This window comes from Otolemur garnettii, unplaced genomic scaffold, assembly GCF_000181295.1.
Source record: "Otolemur garnettii isolate 467f Iridium unplaced genomic scaffold, OtoGar3 scaffold00004, whole genome shotgun sequence".
NCBI lineage: Eukaryota > Metazoa > Chordata > Mammalia > Primates > Galagidae > Otolemur > Otolemur garnettii.
This window is the reverse complement of record NW_003852399.1, coordinates 29,410,484-29,419,000: the sequence shown is the minus strand read 5'-3', so window position 1 is coordinate 29,419,000 and position 8,517 is coordinate 29,410,484. Positions and strand designations below refer to the sequence as shown.

Genomic DNA, 8,517 nt, shown 5'->3' with positions numbered 1-8,517 from the left:
CGCCCTCCCTCACTTTCCTGTTCTTTTCTTTCTTTCTTTCTTTCTCTCTCTCTCTCTCCCCCTTTCGTTTTCCTTTTCTCTCTCTCCTTCCTTCCTTCCCTTCCCTCTTTCCTTCCTAGACCTTCTCACTTCCCTCTCTTCCTTTTTCTTTCAGTATTTAATGAACTTCTACCCTATGTCAATGTTTCTTATTATACAGGGGTGAATAAGGCTTAGCCCCTACACTCAAAGACCTTAAAGTTTTATAGAAGGAAGCATACAAATAAATGGGCAGTTTCAACACAGTTTAATGAATACTATGATAGAGGAAGTACACAGTGCTTGTGTGCCATTTGAGAAGGAGAGCACTTAATCAAACTCTCTGTGGCTGAGTGGGCTGGATACGAGGACCCTGGGCCTGGATTTAATCTCCCTACCAGAGTGAGGCAGATGTTAGTGGCCACCCCCAGCTACAGGTGTTCAGATAGAGTCCATCCACTTCAGGAGTCATAGAGTGGTAGTGGTAGCTGAAGGGCTTGACCATCAAGTTTATAGTCAGGAGAAGCATCCAGACCCTGGGTAGCAAGAGAAGAGATAGTAGCACGGGAAGTCTGTCAGACCTTGTAAGAGATGCTTGCATGCGTAGGTCAGGTGTAATTATAATGCCCAGAGGCCTTATATACACAGTACAGTCCAGGAACCAGGCTGATAGCCCAGTTTTTGCCTGCCCCTGTGTTCAGTGGGGGCCACCACTGACCACTTCTAGGAAGCCTCTGTTGAGCTACTCACCGAAGTGTTTTTTCCTTCCTTGTTGTTACTAAACCCCACAGGTGCATGCTTGCTTTTGAAAAAAATCCTTTAGGTCTAATGTTCATTGGGCAATAGTGTCAGTATTCCTTCTGAGAGCCTCTTATGCTGTGTGCTAGACAGGCGCTGTGGTAGGCACAGGGGATAGAGAAGTAAAAGGACCTGGGTTCTTCTCTTAACTAATCTACCCAGCTTGTACATTTTTTTTCTTCCTCTTCTTCTGTGCAACCCACTTCAGTGCCAGCAGCCTGTGAATACAGAGGCCAGGCAATAGTTCAGGGCCACAGTTTGCTCTGGCATGGGGTACATTTTATTAAAATTATTTTGGGGGCACTCTTAAAATTGCATTTTGCCCAGATAATACATGACAACCTTTGGCTTAGACATAAGTTATACAATAAAAAAAAATAAGGATGAAAACATTAGTGTTTTTCTTCTTCCCCCAATTCTATCTTCTTTCACTAGCATTAACCACTAACCTTTTCTTGCATATGTTCTTAGTCTATTTTCTATGCTTGCATATTCATATATGATTGTACCAGTTGGGGTCCCAGTTGGAAACAAATGGTACATTCAAATTAGGGTAATTTAGGTTAAGTTGAATAAAGGGACTGTTTACATGGTATAGGAAAGGTATAAGGAAAGCCTTAAGGAGCAGGCTTACTACCTTTAGATCTGAAGGGACACAGTGAGGGAGTGTCACAGAAACTTGGAACAGAGAGGGGACTGTAGAAACAGGTTTCTAATAGGTCCCGAGACCTTTGATGGAGGGATACAGCTGGTGCTTAAAGAGCTCAGGGAGGTGGCTGGGAATAAACATGCTCCCTCCACGTTCCTGCTGAAGCTCCAGGCCCACTGATGGAGACCCTGCCTTTGACTTGAAGATTATTACTTTTTACACACAGTCGGAGGCTAGAAAATCTTCGTCTTCCTCTGCTGCATCCCTTGTCATGACAACTTCTGTAAAGTTGGATTCCGTGAAATGGTGCCTCACTTAAGGACCAGGAAGGCCACAAGTTTCCTGACGGCCACAGGTTCCCCATCCCGGGACGGAAGCGGGCAGAGCTGCAGGTGTAGTTCACACAGGTCCATCTCCTGGGCCGGACAGCAGAGTGGAGAAGGGTGCAGAGCATGTGGAGGGGCGTGGAGAAGGTCTCCAGTACACACACGTGTACCAGAAAGTTTTACAAGCTTTTTCTTCCTTTACTTGTGATAAAAATGAGATTGTTATTGTGGTATTTTTCTATAGCTTTTTTTTTTTTAACCTCAACAATTTGTCTTGAAATCCTTTTTACTTCAAGATATATGGATCTAACTTATTTTTTGTATTAAATCATACCTGTATACATTAATGCACTTGTGGGGTACAGTGTGCTGATTTTAAATACAATTTAGAATGCTTACTTGTTGGCTGCATAGTATTTCACTGTACAATATATCAGAATTTTTAACAATTCTGTATGTGTAGTAGTTGATATATAAAACAGAATGTATATCACTTATGAAAGTTATAAAGCCTAGCAAGAAAATGATCACATGCGAATCAAATCTGCCTCTCAGCCTGACACCCCTAATACCACTGACCCTCCCCCAGCCTCCTCCCCTGGGTGGGGGTGGGCTTCCTGTGTCCTCTCACCCTGCAAATGCTAACTTCAATTTTGGTGTGTGTTAATGCCCTTATGTTTTTAAAAATAGCTTTTCCACATATGTAAGTATCTCTAAACGGTGTATTACATGATTTTACTTTTTTACAGGCTTTACACAATTGCTATTTTAATTGTACACAGTCTTGCGTAGTTTGCTTTCTTTTAAACGTGGCATCCGTACTGCACTACAGAGCTGTGCTTCATTTGTTTTCCAAGCTCACAATCCTCCCTTCTGTGACTATGCCACAGCCCACCTGCCCACTTGACTGATGATGGACTTCTGGATAATTTCCAGTTTTTTCTGTTGCAAACAATGCTGATTAGAAACATTTTTGACCATGCCTCCTGGCATATACGTGCAGGAGTTGCTCTAGGGCATGTACCTAGGAGTGGAATTTCTAGGTTGTGGGGTTTGCACATGTTGGGCCTTGCTGGGTAATGCCAAATTGTTTTTAATGGGTTTGTGCCAATTTATACCCCTCCCCCCCGAGAAGTATGTAAGAGTTCTGGTTGTTCCTCGCCTTCCTAAATGCTTGGCATTTTCAGACATATTAATTTTTTACCACTAATATTCTTTTCAGGGATACCAGGCAAAATCTTAATGAGAGTCTCACTCTGTTATCATAGTAAATACTTTCAACCTGGCTGCCCTAAAAGTGAGTTCCACTTTTCTCTATAAATATAGTTTTCCCTTTCCTGCTCTATCTTATTTGCCTCATTGTTCTCTGAAGTTTGTATCATCTATTAAGGTAGTTAATATATTGAAAACAAACCTGCCAAATGGGTCATTCAGGTCATTCCAACTCTAAAATTAATGTGATTCTGACAGGGCTCCACATGCAAATTATGGCCCATAAAACTGAAGGTTAGGGTTGGGCCCATATGGAGAAGGTGGACCACAAAGAGGAAAGAGAAAGCCATTGGTTCTCCATGGTCCGTTTTTACCCAACTCCAGAGCCTCCGCTACTTTGACAGTGAACTGGATGGTGTGCTCTGTGAAAGGAGTCGTGCTCTCTCCATCTTGCTCTCCTTCCCTTTCCCCATCTTTCCCTCCCGCCAGGCTATCTTTCTTTCCTTCTTTTATTTATTCATCCACTGACTAGCTACAATCCTAGTGGAGAAGACAAATGAATTATTGCTATATAGGCTGCAGATGGAATGATGAGGAATAGACAGAAGCTTCTGGAATGTAGAGGAGGAAACTTGACCTCTATATTTCTTGAGTTTCCCACAGTTCTGAGACGGGGTAGGCTCCATTGAGTGTTTGCTAAATAAATAGGTGAGTTGATACTTATACAAGTTTTCACTTCTTCACTCAGTATTGTTTAGGAAGAGCTACATGGAGTTGAATTCTAATCAACTAGACTGTCTTCTATAACTGAAGTTAGTCTTCTTTGGAAACTTGATACTCAGGTACCTTATGTGATCTCTGGGTTGATTCCTTCAAGAGATATCAAACATTCTATCAATTTATTTTACTTTTTAAAAATAAATTTTGGATTCTCTCAAGCACTCTATTTTCTTTCCCCAAATCTTGGGAACTGGCATCAGCTCCTTAAAATGAGCCAGCATGCTTTTCCCCCTTCCATACAAGTTAGAGCTTATAATCACCCAGTGTTTCCCTGACCTAGAAAAGCTGAGAAATTCACATTAATGAAAACACGGGGACTTCCGAAATTGCTCTCAGCTCTCTCCCATAGAAGCACGTCTGGCGCTCAGTAATTAGCTGGATGGAATGTGGGTGATGGATAGAGTGCCCTGGCACTGCTGCTGCTGATAGGGTTATGTAACTTTGAGATCAGGAAGCAGATTCTGTGGGGTAGGGGAGAATTGTTTTTAATAAGCTGCTGGGATTGGCTGAACTTGTGCTAGCCTTGCACTCTTACTGTCATAATCTTGAGGTCTTTCTCATTTGTAAACTTTATTTGCATGCCAGAGCTCAGCTGAATTTGCCCAAGTCCCTAGTTTCTTTAATCTTTTGTCCTGACTGGCTTGCATATAAATCAGCTTCAGACTTTCAACTGCCTGTGAGTTGCCCCAGTTTGCATTCTGTGAAGAGTTCTTTCTTTGTAAGCTCCTGTCCAAACATTAGCAGTGTGTCTTAAAACTGGACAATATGGTTGCTATTAGTAGTAATGGGTTGTTCTCCAGCACCAGTATGAGGTTGAGTAGATGGAGCAAGGAGATGGCTCAAGACAGAGGGTTTCCCTGCAAACACTGTGGAACCCTGGAGAATTTGCCACACAATTCTGTGTCTCTTATTCCACAACTGCCAGAGGTGATGTTTTCATTTCCTACTAGGGTTGTCATGAGCATGACTGAGAACTATGATTCCAAAACCATTAGAATGAAAGTTCATAAGTTTATTCGGTGCCCCGTACAGTAATGGGCTAAGCATGATGTTTTACATCTTTCCATACATTATGCATCATTAAGTCCTCTTTTTATGCCTACGAGTCAAATGTAATCATTGTTAGTTGTGTAAGTATAAGACTGCAAGAAAATTGAATTGAGAAAGAGAGAGAACAAGGCAGAAAACATAGAACAAAGAAGGAAGGAGGTGTTTTACCATTCATGCCACTACTGAAACATTGAATCTCTTGAATGGTGATATATGTGCTAGAATATTTGTCCCTATACTTTTTTCTCTTCCTTTTCTCTAGAAAAGATTAATTTATTTGGCAATATTTAATTAGCTGAGAAGGGTGTATACACGTACTCATTCTTAATTTAGAGAAATAATTTGGCTACTTTTGTTAGCAGAACTCGAAATAGCATCCAAAGACTACTTAACTTGATTGCACAAGTAAACCACAAAAAGCAATTATTTGGTATATTTTCCCATATTCCATTCATTTTCTTCTTCTCTGTAAGGCAGAGGGTTGGGTTGGGCTTTTACAAACCTTACTATTAAATATCTTAACCTAAATCCCACAGTTTTATAATTTTGTCAGATGTCATGTTAATGAAGGAATCCTCTACAGGCAGTGTTCTTGGAGCCAAGTTAGCAAGGTGGCCAGCTCTACCCAGTTGCCTGCCTTGGTCCCAACATAATTTGTAGAGTTAGATTCTCAGAGGCTTGGTGTAGGGACCAAGCAAATGATAAAAGGGACCACTGACATATAGAAGAGGAGAGCTAGAGGTCAAGCAGCCTGGAGCTGACACAAAAGATCCATCACCACCAGTGCAGGCTTGTGGCTCAGTCCCATGACCTGAGTGGAATTTCTGGAACAGTTCTGGGTGATTGACGAAAATGTTGAGTCCTAAGAAGACAAACAACAAAAACAAAAAATAAAATCAAAGCAATAGCAACAAAAAACATGTGGATGACTGTCTGGGACCCATGTTCAGATTCCAATTCGATAAATCAAGGGAGACCCCAGAAATGTGCATTCGTGCAGATGTCACAAGTGACTCCGATGCTGAGGGCTACACCTGCAGAAACACCACCCTGGTGCCCTTTGTGAGCTCTTCTCTTTGGCTCTTTGCCTTAACTCTAGAGGGTAACTTTGAATATGACTCTTTTAATGTCACTAGTAGGAGCTGGAGCAGGAGTTCCTGCGCTGTAGTTTTTTTTTATTCTGGTTAAACTCTTTCAGAGGACTTTGGGTACATTATTTACTGAAGATCTGGCTTTCTAGAAGGCTCTCACTGGACCCAAGTGATGTCCAATGGTTTGAAGGACAGAAAGCTGGAATCAGCAGCCAGCCTTGCAGACTTGTGCAGATCCTCTTCCTGTGGAAAGCCCTCTAGCATGCCAATGTAAAAGTCGGAGAATCCCAGGCTGGAATTTTAATTAGAAAAGATGAATGACCTGCAAGTAAATTATGAAGAATCTGAATATCGTATGAGATCAATGGAACAGAACAGACAGCCCTAAGGTACATGTGTGTATATATATACACAAAATAATTGTTTACATTATAAAAATCCTACATATTATTTCCCTATATATGGTGAAATATATTTTCATACAGTCTATAGACACCACTGAAATAATGAAAATAATATAAATCATTTATAATTGACTGCCATGGATCAGGCCTTGTTCCAGATGATTTGTATATATTCTACTAGTTCTCATAACAACCAGTACTTTAAATATTATTATTATCCTCCTTCTACACATAAGAAACCAAGGGCACAGGGGAGTTAAGTAACTTGCATAATGTTGCACAGCAAGAAAATAGCCTGGCCCTTTTGCTTTGTCTAAGTTAAAGTGAAATCAGTCATTGAAGAAACCAGGAAGTTTGATAACCTCCACTTTCAAAAGAGTAAGGCAATAAATACATGAAAGACATTGCAGAGACACAACAAGCAGTTGTGAAAAGTATCATAGCTGCTTTTCCTCTGAAGTTTAAAATATAAAATGTGTGTGTGTGCGCGTGTGTATCTAACTATCTATCTATCTATCTAGGCATAGAAGCTGTAGCCTCTAATGTGTATTGGGGTTAATTCCAGGACTTTTATTGTCACTCAGGATTTGACAATGTAATATTTAGGCTGGAAAGTTTTGTACATTAGTAGCTGTTAAAGATTTTATTGCAAAAATTACTGTCATGATTATGGAAGCCCTAATTTAACACACATTGATCATAATGGGCTTCTGGCATGGTCAAGAAGTTACTTCCTGATTCTAGTACTTTATAAAACATTTTTAAAGGCTAGCTTCACTCTCTCTGGAGTTACACAGACTTTCTGTCAATCCTGGAAGGATCTCTTTTGAGGTTTAATATTTTATTTTATTTTTAGTGTTCTAAAAGAAGTAGTAAGACAATTGACATTATATAATTCTGAAGTCCAGAGTCCTGCCTGTGATTAAAATGTCCCCTGGCCTTCCAGCTAAGAGTGCAAAGATAGTCTCATGATGGTTCCTGCCCAATTTTGTACCCTGAAAACCTGGCTTGTAGAGCTGCAGGGTTCCAGGGCTCCCTACAAAGTCCCCTCCACGTAGCTCCTGGAGTTCCCAGAGGCATCTCTCCCGTGCTCAGTCCCACATTTGTTCATGATCCCCTGCTTCTGTTACTTTCTTAGTATATCCTGATATAAGAAAAAATTGAACATGTAATACATGATTGTAAGGGACAGAGTCCTATGCTTTACCACTTCTTTCTGAAAAATAGTTTTGTTAAAAACAATAAAAATGTGTACAAAACTCCCTGTTCTGGAGATGTGGCGTTTTTTTTTTTCTTTTTTTCATATGTCAACCAGCTGTAACCTTTTGCAGGTTTAATGAAATCAGCAAATATAATCCATTGTATGAGAGTAGATATGAATCCAGTCTGTTATTGTTGAACAAATGGCATTAATTTCCAGTGCACATGTGGACCTAAGTTTTAAAATATTTGTTTGAAAAATGTCAAGCTGCTTATTGTTTTAGAATATTTGAGCAGCTTGGCAGTGTACTCTTTTTAAACAGTTTTATTTCTAAAAGGTTACAGTGTTCGTGTATTTATTCCTCTCAACTCTAAAAGTTCCTCCAGTGGCCTGGGTAGCGGGAAATACCTGGAATTCCTCTTTACATGGATTGCATTTCCTAGAGTGTGTAAAACATTCCCCTTTACCTTCAGCAGTAGCCTTAGGCTAAAGGACTCACTTTACACCCAGTGCTTGTCATCCTGTCTTGGGTGAAGTTCTTTTCCATGTCCCCAGAGGTTACAGCATTAGATTGCTTAAAGAGAATGTAGAGAGAAGCTTATATCCCCTGTGTCCAATGTCAGCCTCCTGGGAAGGAAAGAGTTCAGGGAGCTAATGCTTCTTGAGCAGTCTAAGGTGCTGAAAATTGAATGACAAGCAAGACAATCATGGTTCCTGCACTCCTGGAGGTCATGCGTGCAGTACAACCAGGGTCAGTGGGGGCAGAGAGCACATTGGTCCTCCAAAGTGGGCGTGCAGATATGCATAAGGATGTTGGAAGCAAATACACTAGAACAAGTGTAAGTTGACCACCCAAGGGACTGTAACAAGCTGGTCAACATAAGGAACTAGGCTACTGTACTGATACGTACATGTGGTGCATGTCTGGTCTATGAAAATTAGATCAACTTAAGGAGATTGTCAGTGTAGGGTAGTGTCAACTATGAAG

The 8,517-nt window shown here is 40.7% G+C and overlaps 1 protein-coding gene and 1 pseudogene across 1 annotated transcript in view; one reads left to right on the top strand and one right to left on the bottom strand.

The window, feature by feature from the left end:
* Nucleotides 1-8,517, top strand: part of CPQ (carboxypeptidase Q) — a 397,534-nt gene that overhangs the window by 147,419 nt on the left and 241,598 nt on the right. The gene's annotated exons all lie outside the window — the stretch shown is intronic.
* On the bottom strand, nt 1,005-1,132 carry LOC111728062 (annotated as a pseudogene).